We start from the raw sequence: 13,433 nt of genomic DNA on the forward strand, positions 1-13,433 counted from the left end.
CATCATACGCAGCACCTTCAACAAAGCAGCCCTCCATCAGTAGCTCAGTGAAATGCCAACTTGTATGGGCACAAGCCCTGGTATAGGGTTCAAACCCACAACCTTTATGACCCAGAGGCAAGAGTAGTACCAACTGAGCCAAATTGATATAGCTATGAGTGCTCATTGAACAGTAATATTGTCATAACAACGTTTATAATAGATCTACATCAACAAGAAGAACTAAATCATGGTTTTTCATTTCTATTTTCAGATCCAGGGAAAACTGACTACCAAGGTTTAGGAGGTCCTTACTGTTGAAGGATGTTCTTCAGGATGGTATCTACAGCATGGGCCCCCTCAGCCACAGCTGAAACAGATGCAGGTCTCACAATCTCTGGAGAAGTCTAATAAACTATGAGTGGCCACATCCTAGAACAATGTGGAGGATAACTGCTGGTTTCGCACCTGTTGCGTGAGCAGAATGACTAGAGAGCCTATCTTCCAACCTTGCCTATCCCAGTTATAATATAAAGTTTCACTATATCAGTTTGCCTCTGATTGTTTCCAGATTGCACACTGGCATGGATCCTGACTTATCCTCCTCTGGAATGCTTTGATGTGTCTGGTAGGGGTGTCAAAAGGCCAACATGTGCCTTGTATGGCTAACTTGTCTCTTTATTTACTGGTCCAGGCTTTCCTGAATGTTTGAGATAACTCTTAAGAGGCGCTATGGAGAATCTGGCAACAGGTGACAGGTCTTCTTGTTACTTGGCAGTAGATTGTGAACTTCCTGGTGGAAACTTCTTGATGGCTGTGGACAAATTCTTTTCACTAGTGGATTCCTTGCTCTATGGTGGCTCCTTATTATCCTTAAGAGGTGGTTATTGCTCTCTGGATGGATAAAATGCAACTACAAGACCATTATTATTCCTCTGTGGAGACAGAAAAGGACAATATACAATATATTAATGGTCATTACCTAAAAAGAAAGAACTTGTACTTACACAACACCTCAGAATGTCTCAAAGCACTTCATGGCCAATAAAGTACTTTTGAAGAGTAGTTACAGTTGTTTTTTAGGCAAACGTGATAGCCAATTTGCACACAGGACGGCCCCACAAGCTGCAAAGATATCCAATGACCAGTTAATCTATTTTAGCAGTGTTGGTCACCTTGGGACGTTTTACTACATTAAAGGCACTATATAAATGCAAGTAGTTGTTGGTCAGAGATGGATGTAGACCAGGAACCGGGAGAATTCTGCTCTTCTTTGAAAAAGTGCCATGGAATTTTCAACATCCTGAATAGGCAGGCAGGGTCTCGGTTTAATGACTCATCTGAAAGACGGCACCTTTGACAATGCAGTACTCCTTCAATGTTACACTGGAGAGTCATCCCAGATTATGTGCTCAAGTCTTGGAATTGGGCTCAAACCCACAAGCTTCTAACTTGAAGCGAGAGTACGAGCAACAGAACCAAGCTGATGCTTAACTTGAGACAGGCTACAGACACATTGGCAGAAAGATATAAATGCCAATGAAGTCCAGCTGGTGACTATGATATAAATTGCTTTATACAGGTGTGTATAGACTTTACAGACTCTACAGATTGCTGTTTTCCTGCTACTTAACAAGAATTAATGGACAATGCTTACCATCTATTTTAGTGTACTGGGTGATTGCATAGAAAGCAAAAATTGTAGTTCCTTTTGCCATCTGTTTATATAACATTAATGTGTTTTCTGCAGTTATGTGCCATCCCAAGAATCTTGCTAGTTTATCATTTTTTTCCCACAATCATGGTTTGTGCCTTTAGAGTTGATAGAATTGTCTGTCCTGAAGAAAGCATCTTAAAGTTCAAGCAATTCTAGTGCAAATAAATAGGCCAACTCCACCTGCTTTTGGACTTCCTTTTTCACCTTTACCACCAGCAATGTGGTTTGCATTCATTAGCTTACACTAACTTATTATGTAAAGTGCTTCAGTGAAACAAGTGAATAATTTCACTTCTGAAAAGATGTTTCAACTTAAAGCTTGCAAGAAGCAGAAATCTGAAGCAGGTTACTTGTATGGTTGCTTGGACTAGGAATGAGCGGTGTGGTAATGATACAGTGAAATTTAGAGTGGGGGGGGGAAGTTGAATGCAATTTGTGTCCTAAACTAAAATTAGCTTCTGTTTTTTGCTGCCAGCACTGAAGTAATTTTACTACCGACAGAATTATCCAGGTTGCTGTTAGGGGTGGCTGTGCAACTGGATTTCCAATTAGTTGTGAGAAAAGAAAATCCACCTGACATTCTCCATTATTTAGCATAGTGGCACACAAAAACATTCAGTTGGAGTCAATATTTCTGCTGGAGGAAAAATAGGACATCTTATCCTATCAAATTAGAATTTGTGGTTGTGATACATTAGTCAAGCAAGTAAGTTTACTTCCTATTCTACACAAATGGAAAAGAACAGAAAATGGCTTTGACTAAACACATGATGGAAACTAAAGTTTTCTAAAATCTCTTTGAAATTAGTCATTACTTCTCCTTGGATGGTCCATTGAGTAAAGAATGAAAAAACATGCATTTATATACCTTTCACGTCCTCATGATATCCCAAAGTGCTTCACATCCAGTAAAGTACTTCTGAGTTGTAGACACGCTTGTAATATGGGAAACGTGGCAGCCAATTTGTGGACAGCAAGGTTCGACTAACATCAATGATATAAATGACCAGAAAATTTGTTTAGTGATATTGGTTGAAGGCTAAATATTGGTCAGGACACTCAGAGAAATCCCCTTATCTTCTTGTGCCATAGGATCCTTTATGTCCACCAGAGTCATCAGAAATGTGGCACCTTCAACGGTGCAGCACTCCCTCATCACTGAACTGAAGTGTCAATCTAGATTATCTGGAATGGGGCTTGATCTCATGACGTTCTGACTCTGGCAGAGTACTACCACTGAGCCAAGCCTGAGCAGTGGAAGGTTCTAGATTCCATTCCCAGTCTGCCGAGTTTCTGATCTCAGCTGGGATGGCCATAGGGATACTACACTGGCCCAACAAGGAGTTGTCACCTTTGGAAGAGGAGAAAAATGTCAGGGATCTGATGATGTCATTCAGACCCCGATGCCATTTTAACATTTTCAGTGATGTCTGCGCTTGGTGTCGGTCTTGCCAGCAACTACAGGTGCCAAGACTGAGGAGGCCTGGAACAACCCAGGAGAAGAGCACTTGGAGCTGTCATCAGCTACAATCAAGGATAGAGGTAGGATTTTTAAAGGAATCTTTGAGCCATTTAGTGATTCCGTTTGCATTCTGGCAATAGAAAAAGGGGATCATAATTTACTGTCTATCATAGGGTTTTAAATCTATATAGAATTAAAAGACATTGTGGAATTTTTCTGTTAATATTAACTAACATTTTTAAATTATGTGGCATCACTAAGTTTAGACCTGACATTAAATTTAACACTTACCGAGAAGGTTAGTGATCTTGCTGCATGCAAGACATCTGAATGGATCTCCCTGAAGAAGTTAGACTTGGCTCTCATCGACTAACCAGCTCTTAACTACAGTCCAGAATGATTATATATAGAGTTGCTGTAATCCTCTATTCCGTTGCTAGAGAAGATACTTTTCTTTGTACTTTACTGTTTTAGCATGAATTTTGCAGGATACGATCCTGTTAATATCCTGTATTTTCAATAGATGGTTTTCTGTTACTTTTTTTTTATTCGTTCATGGGATGTGGGCGTCGCTGGCAAAGCCAGCATTTATTTCCCATCCCTAATTGCCCTTGAGAAAGTGGTGGTGAGCCGTCGCCTTGAACCGCTGCAGTCCGTGTGGTGAAGGTTCTCCCACAGTGCTGTTAGGTAGGGAGTTCCAGGATTTTGACCCAGCGATGATGAAGGAACGGTGATATATTTCCAAGTCGGGATGGTGTGTGACTTGGAGGGGAACGTGCAGGTGGTGTTGTTCCCATGTGCCTGCTGCTCTTGTCCTTCTAGGTGGTAGAGGTCGTAGGTTTGGGAGGTGCTGTCGAAGAAGTCTTGGCGAGTTGCTCCAGTGCATCCTGTGGATGGTACGCACTTCAGCCACGGTGTGCTGGTGGTGAAGGGAGTGAATGTTTAGGGGGGTGGATGAGGGCCCAAACTTGAGTTGTGATATCAATCCTATGCTGTAACTTTCATAAAATAATGCTTAAGGTCCTGTCTGCTGAATCTCTACAGTGTTATACACAAGATTTAATGTTCGTATAAAGCAATATCTATATTTGTAATCACCTTTCTGTGGAACGTTTGAAATCTTACGCCTCTAAACTTTAACAGTCATCCTGACTGTTAATTCAATGGGATAGATCCATTTATCCAACACGCACTGTAACAAAATGCGGGTTGTTCACAGCTGTGTTCCGAGCCAATAACAGGGTTACCTTCAATACTACTGAGTCATGATATTTATTACCAGAGTGCCCAGTGAAAGCCACTTTTCTCAGTGAAAGCAATTTATTTTCTACAATGGGATTTATATTTAGAATAATTGGAAGTGAACAGTCATAAATTTAATTCTCTTCGCAAGAATTGCCATCATTCATTTCTCAACTAAGTGTCAACCCATAGCGCTTTTCTTAGGAGAAGGTTTCCTCACTCCAATATTCCTACGAGGTGCACCCCTAATGGACTCAGAAAAGCTAGTAGAAGGTTAGTCATGTTGGGCCCCTTCAGATGCTTGTGGCCGGTGAGTTCTGGGTGCTTGCACTTGTGAAGGCCCGGCTGCAGACTGCTATACCTTGGCTGCTGCTGAGGCAGTCTGACATCCTGAGAGAGGCCAGCACGTATTACTCTCATAGCTCCACTGCCGCTCCCATAGGGCTGGAGTTGGGACTCATTACTTCCACTAATCTGCAATAGAGCAGACTGCAGAAGATGAGTGGCTCCTTCAAAGCCCCTATCTCTGCAGTTCACTAATGTGTCCAGTGGATACCACTCTGTCCTAGATGGACACTTGTCTCTCCAAGGTGAAACCCAGAGCCTGTATGGCAGCCCTTTGATCTTCCACCAAAGCTGCAAAATGTGCAAATCTAGACTCCTGCTGTGAAGGCCTGACTGCAGCACCCTTTGCCTAGCCATACTTATGATGCCATGCGAGATGATGCCACACAGACTGGAGAAGGACCTTGCTGTTGAAGACTTTGCATGGCTGTACCCCTGAACTCCATATCTGTGCCCTCCTCAACAGAGCTGGGATGGGACCTCACCCTCTGGCGACCTCTTTCCTGGGCTATCCCTTCCACCTGTACGTGCTGCTGCCCAATCATGCTTGGTGTCTCCCCATGTGCTGACCTCTCTGACTATCTAACCCTCCTAGAGTGCAGTATCCGAGCTGGTGTCTGGGAGGGATTGAGTGCTTGGTGGTACATCCTCAGGAGGATGTTCTTCCTGTGAGGTTTCCAGTGGAGGAATTTTTTGTTGTTGTGAAGGACCAGGAAGAAAGAGAAAAGGGACAAGAGTTAGGGTGGCAGATGAAGGCTGGACAGGTGTCAGTTTTGAGAATGCAGATTGAAGCAGTGGAGCATGCTGCATCTTTGCTGAGGTGAATGAAGGTTTACAAGTAATCTACAGACACTTTGCTTGCATAACCCCGAGGCTTGCCTTCCTCAGTGCTCATAGCTCCTGGGCCACTGATGTCCAGGCTTCCTGCTCTGACCGGCTTCGGGCGATGATGTTGGGTTTTCCTCCGAGTCTCGTTCCTCTCCTTTGTGTTGTGTGCTGTGTTGTCCTGCAGAAAGGGAGGGCGAGAGTTAGAGTGGCTGTTAAAAGATAAGTGGAGATGTGTGGGGATGGTGCATATAGTGCATGTGTCGAGAGGTGTAGAAGAGGCAAAATGGAATGAGGAATGGGGACGTGATGTATGTAAAGGGAAGTGTGTGTAATGTGAAGTGGGGGTATGTGAGAAGGGATTGGATTAGTGTGTGGTGAGGAGAGGAAAGGGAGAGGTGAGTACTTGTAATGAGAAAGAGGTGCTGCAGTGTGTCCTTGTGATAGGATGTTGAAGAACATGATGGAGGGGAGGGCAGAGTTCAAAAGTGGTGGAGGAGTGTTGTGAAGTGCTGCTGAAAGAGGTGAAAAGGTGAAGGTGTATTCACCGTTGCTGCTCTCGTGAGCCCATTGAACTCTTTCAGCATTGCAACCACGTCTTGGGGTTATGCAGATGTCATTGACACTGTCCATGACCTCTTGTCTAGTCCTGGACCACTGTTGCCCTTGGGACACTCCTGCGGCTGGTGGGGAAGAAGACCTCCCTCTTTGCACTGACTTACTCAATTAAAATCTCCAGGGAGGTATATGAGAATTGAGGGGAGAGGAATGGGGGTGGGGGGGTGCAGTTTCTGCTCATCTGTCTCTTCCTTTCTTTGCCAGGTACTGCAGTTTAGGGAAAGGCTTGCTCCCAGACCAGTCAAATGAAGTTGCACAGCAAGAAATGCAAGCAGGGATACAACCATGCTTTAAGAGGTGCATCCCCACTTTAAGTACAATTCAGAGTGGATTCGGAAGTGGCGTGCTGGAGTCCAGTGGCTGCCCAATTTGCGCCTGGATCAGGAGAGCAGCCTGCCATATGTATTTAAATGAAGCCCGGGAGTTAAAATGGGCCAGGCCTCACGCTGGCGAGCTGAGCTCACCCCGTCAGCCCCATCCTCGCCCCAAGTTATATGTCTGCAGGGTTCAATGCCTGCTAGAAGGTAACAGTCCTATTGTTACGCAGTCACAAATAATTTAATACCTGAATTTTACAAGTTTTATTTTACTCAAAATGCTTTTTTAATTTTCAGAAAATGTGTCTCCATCTTTGTTCTCACACGTGGTGTTTCCCCACCTGAGAGAGCTGGCAGGTGACCACTTCCCAGATATCTGCCAACCCTGCTCCCTAACTGGCGGCTGTGAGACATGTGATGATCTCCCAGATTGACTCACAGTCAGGTGATGCCTCACCTGCTATCTGTGCTGAGATTGAGAATTGAGATTGAAAATTTACTTGGATGGGGAATGATCATATATCATAGGTTGCCTATACTTAGCAATAGTCTAGCTGAAATATGCATTTTAACTACTTATTTTTTGTGATATTTCCAGGATCCTATGTGTAAGTTTTATTTTGACTCACCGTACTTATCTGTCATTAAACTTTGGCTTTTTTGTGGGAAAAGCTTGTTATTTTTAACAATGTCAAAAAATTCCATAATACATACTGTGTAGCAGTATTTTGAAAGTTGCACCAATTAGGCATTCTATGCAAATCTTGAATTTTTGCAAAGCAGTACCTTTACCATTATATCTTTTACTATTTGGAAAAGATGTTAAATAATAACCTGCTATTCATGTGCTTGTTGACGCTTGCATACAAAGCCTGCTAGGCAGGTAGTATTCAAGGTTCAGGTCGCAGTGACCTCAATTTGGAAAAAAAATGAAAATTACGATCAAGCTTTTATAAGAAATTTGATTTTATCAAAAAATATATAAAGGGTGTATCAAAATAAATATATTATCAGATATTATCGTAAATGGGTTCTATTTTACCATGCCTTTGCGAAGCTACTAAGAATTGTTGACTGTTTTCAGATTATAAGTATGTTTCCTCATGAAATGTAGATAAAGTAACTCCCATAGTGAATCTTTTGAAAAGAAATCAAGAATTTTATACTGATTTGCATGTTCATGTAATCATTGCGCAATTTGCTTATACTGGAGTTGTAGGAGTTTACACTGATACAGTATATTTGTTGGCATGGTTGTACATACTGCTACAGTACTGTTACATGCTTCGGATCAGGATGTTTTGTTGGCTGTGGCCATTTGTACAAAATATTGTGAATAAGATTTGTGAACTAGAGGCACAACTTATTATGAAGCATTTTTGGAGGAAAAATAAAGATAGTGAATGTTTACACTAAAACTTCAAAAGTACAGGTGCAGTGTCTTTGAGTTTTGGATACACAATTTTTTAAATGTAGCAGGACAAGTTGATAAAGTTGTTTTACAAAATAGCATATGGGGTCTTATATTTTATAAACAGGAGTTTAGAGTACAGAAGCAAAGAGATAATGCTAAATTTAAACAAGTCATTGATAAAGTCACAATTAGAAAATTATGTCCAATTTTGGTTGCCTTACTTTAAGAAAGATGTCAATACCATGGAGAGGGTGCAAAAGAAATTCACTAAGGTGGTACCAAGAATGACACGCTTTCGACCCTGGGGCTAGTCTTCATCTGTATGCCATGATTCATCACATAGCATGGAGTTGGCTTTGTGACATTGAATAGTGGTGGTGTAGTAGCCTCAATGTTTCTTGTTCTGAAAGATTTCAACAAGTAAATCTGTTGCAACATCCATAAAATATTGTTTAAAATACCTGCCATATCCAGTTGTTCTAGGTTCTGACATTCTACAAACTGATCGGAACAGAGGTACCCAAATGCAATCTATGTATTGTTTGCATCTCATTCATACACCTTTCCCTAAGATTTACATGTGCATTTGCGGAAAGAGGCCAGCTCAGGTACTCTGCCACTCAGGTAAGTCGTGGGCAGCAGGGTTTGGCAGGGTCTTGTGAATGGGAAGGAGGAGGAGCCCGGGGCAGAAGAGGCCCAGACTTTGTGGGGATTGGAGGAGCACACCAGCTCCTCCTGGCCCCACAAAGAAATGTTTAACACTTACCTTACAGGACCTCTTCTCCCTGTAGACCAGATTTCACTGAGCAGGGTGGCCATGGCGGGCACCAGGATACAGCAAAGGCTATGGGCCCCGACAACATCCCAGCTGTAGTGCTGAAGACTTGTGCTCCAGAACTAGCTGCGCCTCTAGCCAAGCTGTTTCAGTACAGCTACAACACTGGCATCTACCCGACAATGTGGAAAATTGCCCAGGTATGTCCTGTCCACAAAAAGCAGGACAAATCCAATCCGGCCAATTACCGCCCCATCAGTCTACTCTCAATCATCAGCAAAGTGATGGAAGGTGTGGTCGACAGTGCTATCAAGCGGCACTTACTCACCAATAACCTGCTCACCGATGCTCAGTTTGGGTTCCGCCAGGACCACTCGGCTCCAGACCTCATTACAGCCTTGGTCCAAACATGGACAAAAGAGCTGAATTCCAGAGGTGAGGTGAGAGTGACTGCCCTTGACATCAAGGCAGCATTTGACCGAGTGTGGCACCAAGGAGCCCTAGTAAAATTGAAGTCCATGGGAATCAGGGGGAAAACTCTCCAGTGGCTGGAGTCATACCTAGCACAAAGGAAGATGGTAGTGGTTGTTGGAGGCCAATCATCTCAGCCCCAGGGCATTGCTGCAGGAGTTCCTCAGGGCGGTGTCCTAGGCCCAACCATCTTCAGCTGCTTCATCAATGACCTTCCCTCCATCGTAAGGTCAGAAATGGGGATGTTCGCTGATGACTGCACAGTGTTCAGTTCCATTCGCAACCCCTCAGATAATGAAGCAGTCCGAGCCCGCATGCAGCAAGACCTGGACAACATCCAGGCTTGGGCTCATAAGTGGCAAGTAACATTCGCGCCAGATAAGTGCCAGGCAATGACCATCTCCAACAAGAGAGAGTCTAACCACCTCTCCTTGACATTCAACGGCATTACCATCGCCGAATCCCCCACCATCAACATCCTGGGGGTCACCTGGGGGTCACCATTGACCAGAAACTGAACTGTGGCTACGAGAGCAGGTCAGAGGCTGGGTATTCTGCGGCGAGTGACTCACCTCCTGACTCCCCAAAGCCTTTCCACCATCTACAAGGCACAAGTCAGGAGTGTGATGGAATACTCTCCACTTGCCTGGATGAGTGCAGCTCCAACAACACTCAAGAAGCTCGACACCATCCAAGATAAAGCAGCCCGCTTGATTGGCACCCCATCCACCACCCTAAACATTCACTCCCTTCACCACCGGCGCACTGTGGCTGCAGTGTGCACCATCCACAGGATGCACTGCAGCAACTCGCCAAGGCTTCTTCGACAGCACCTCCCAAACCCGCGACCTCTACCACCTAGAAGGACAAGAGCAGCAGGCGCATGGGAACAACACCACCTGCACGTTCCCCTCCAATTCACACACCATCCCGACTTGGAAATATATCGCCGTTCCTTCATTGTCGCTGGGTCAAAATCCTGGAACTCCCTTCCTAACAGCACTGTGGGAGAACCGTCACCATACGGACTGCAGCGGTTCAAGAAGGCGGCTCACCACCACCTTCTCAAGGGCAATTAGGGATGGGCAATAAATGCTGGCCTCGTCAGCGACGCCCACATCCCATGAACGAATAAAAAAATTTTTTTTAAAATGCCATTGGGGTCCCAGTGGTATCAAAGGACCCCAATCTGTGTCAGGCGGATGCCTCTGCTGCCGATAAAAAAGGATGTGGAGATGCCGGTGATGGACTGGGGTGGACAAATGTAAGGACTTGCACAACACCAGTGTTGGCCAGAGGCTGCAGAAGGCTGCTGAGCTGGATTCAAAGTGCTAACAAAGACACTGACCTTTTGAACTGAGGTGACCTGGAGTTCAGTCACTGGTCTGAACTGGCCAGAACTGGTTTGAATTCGTTCCGCTTCTTACAGAGACAAAGGGACGGTGTGCTACCTGAGCCCTTGGAACAGAGCCAATCAGGGGATGACATCGGTCACTCCAGCAACTCTGAGCCAACCGGAGAAGAAAGCATCGTTCGAAAAGACAGACTTGGGGAATAAAAACTGAGGAGTTGCTGGCTTGGAGTCAGTGTGTGTCTTTGTTTGTTTGTGAGCAAGAAAGAGAGAGTGTGTGTGTGTGTTTTTGTTGGTGTGTCTTTGTTTGTGAAGGAGGCTCTGGGAGACTCTGGAAACTAACCCTCGTGGAAGTGGGAACCTTGCGTCCGGGACGTAAAGACTGCGTCGAGGACGTGGAGACGACGTCGGGAGTAAGAGGGAGAATTGCCTGGCCAGCAGCGTCTCTCTTTTCCGGGTAATATAATATCCTTTCTATTCTGGGACCACTCTGGGAGTGTCGTCAGAAAACCTAGTGGGTGTGCGTTTAAATCCTAGTTTGAGTATAAACCTGTATAACCTGCTGTAAACTACATGCCTATATCTAACTAGACGTATAAGCGGTATGTACATGATCTAATAACGTTAATAAAGCGAATTGAGAATTAAGAGAGAATTGACTCTTTCTCTGTGTACTCAGCTAAAACCGTTAACCGGTGACTTCCGGTCAACATATTTGGCGTCCCTGGGTGGGCTCGAGGATAAATCTCTCCGTTGCGTCAGTGGGAGCCTCGAGGCGAACCGAATTTGGCAAAGTATACAGAGAACAGGAGTTTGGGTTAATTCATAGTTAATAACGTAAGATGACGAATAAAGGGAAATCACCAAGCCCTGGGGACTTGGACTGTTTTGATTGGAAGGGACTCCTTCAAAAATACGTAATCGGGAAGTGGCCGCAATACGCGGGTCACATTGGAGACAAGGGAACGCCTGTTGGGGAGGTGCTTTGGAAAATTGCGCAAACAAAGATGTCAGATAGGAAATTTAAAAAGATACAAAAGTCCGTAGCGATCGGATGTTTACTTGAGGAATGGATAGAATGCCGACAGCAGGCTAGGAGAGAGAAAGAAGAGACTCAGAAAATCCAAGACGAATTAGGGGAAGAGAATAAAAAACTCCGTGAGGAGATAGCCCACCTTAGTGAGAAGGTAACTGATCTACAGGGACAGAGAAGTGCAGATTTGATGCACATGAACCAATATCAGTTACAGTGCGAAAAATTGACTGATGAAAAGAATAAGAGAGAGGGAGAAGCCCAAGCAGCTAAAGCTGAGGTGGAGAGATGGAAACAACAATGTGGTGATTTAAAAACTGCTATGAATGTGATTCACAGAGCAGCTCAGGAGAAGAGGAGTAGTACTGGTGATCACACAACGTGTCAGAAAGTGATAGGGAGGCTGCAAGATCAGCTAGCCGCACAGAGGGGCATATTGTGTGCTTTTGCACCCGGGAGAGGTGAAGAAAGTGGTCTAGGGGATGTAGATTGGGATGATTTAGCAGACAAGGCGGATAGATACAGCAGCGGTGATAGGGAACCTCCACTAGGGGACCCACCGCCAGCATATGCTCCAGAGCAGAAAAAACCGTCTGCCCCAATGGCCCCCCTGGTAACTACTAGAGCACAGATGGGGGAAGATGGTCAGGATATGACATATTCCACCCCACTTGGGGTACAGGAACTGAGGGTTATTGCAAAAGATATTGGAACGTGTGCACCTGGGGATGATCCTCGGGAGTTGTTCCTAGCGGTCAGGCAACAGAGAGCGATACACGGCTTAGATGATGCTGAGGAAAGGAAATTAATCCTAATGTGCCTACACCCACATATACACTCCGCCCTACCGGAGGAACAAAAACTTGGTAGAGGCAAGAATGAAGCCTTAAAGGACCAGGTATTATCTGTCATGGGCGATAACAGAGGGGATCCAGTGGAGGCGCTGATGAGATGCTATCAAAGGAAAGGTGAACACCCCACTGTATTTTCGGCTCGCATTTGGGCGGTGTTTCAGGGGGTCTATGGTACAGACTTAGACAGGGATAATTTACAGCGGGAGGTTAGGAACCGATGGCTGAGAACACTAGTGTCGCATGGCACTGAGGAGTCGAGGAAGGCACTAGATCAGTTTGACCCCGCTGATGACACACATACGGAACCCTGGATAATTAGGAAGATGGTTAGAGTATGGGAAAGGGAAATACCCAAACGATCCAAGGCATCCGGGGACAGAGCAATGCCTGTTAAAGATCAGGTGATAATTTGGAGAAATGAAGGGAGGGGACCTACTAAGGGGGAACCCCCTCCAGCTTATCAGACAGTGGGAAGAGGTAGAGGCAAAGGAAACTTCTCAGGAACGGGGAGAACTCAAGGCGAGGTGTCCAAATGCTATAACTGTGGCCAAGAGGGACACTTCGCAAGGGACTGCCCGAACCCAAGACGAGAGAGTGCAGGTCGGGGAAGGAATCAGAGCCTACCTGTGGAAGGGCCGAATAGACCAAGTCCTCAGTGTGATACGATAGAAATATCACCGAGTTCTGGGTTGTACCCTGAACTGCAATGACGGTGTTAGGCCTCTCCGTTATGGGTGTGTGACGCGCGGTTGGATGACATGGGGAGACCCCTAGTGAATGGTAGGGTCGGAGGCCGCCCTCTTACATTTCTTTGGGACACAGGGGGATCTCGAACCACCGTTAACACCACTCAGATCAATGACACAGATTGGAAAATTCAAAATTAAATTATTCTAAGTGGATTCACAGGACATTCACAAGTGGGATATGTGAGTGTACCGTTGGCAGTCGGTGTGGGAGACATAGTGATAGAGCATTCAGTGGTTCTTATTAAATTACCTAGAGAACAAGAACATATATTAGGGAGTGA

At 45.0% G+C, this 13,433-nt stretch overlaps 1 long non-coding RNA gene across 5 annotated transcripts in view; it reads left to right on the plus strand.

Moving 5' to 3' along the window:
• Nucleotides 1–1,044, plus strand: part of LOC137327133 (uncharacterized) — a 41,749-nt gene extending 40,705 nt beyond the window's left edge. For all 5 annotated transcript variants that reach the window (XR_010964366.1, XR_010964364.1, XR_010964367.1 and 2 more), the window contains one exon: nucleotides 254–1,044. This is a non-coding gene — a long non-coding RNA (uncharacterized lncRNA). The remainder of the gene's footprint in view (nucleotides 1–253) is intronic.
• Nucleotides 1,045–13,433: the final 12,389 nt, after the last annotated feature.

The sequence above is a fragment of the Heptranchias perlo genome, chromosome 11 (genome assembly GCF_035084215.1).
Source record: "Heptranchias perlo isolate sHepPer1 chromosome 11, sHepPer1.hap1, whole genome shotgun sequence".
Lineage (NCBI taxonomy): Eukaryota > Metazoa > Chordata > Chondrichthyes > Hexanchiformes > Hexanchidae > Heptranchias > Heptranchias perlo.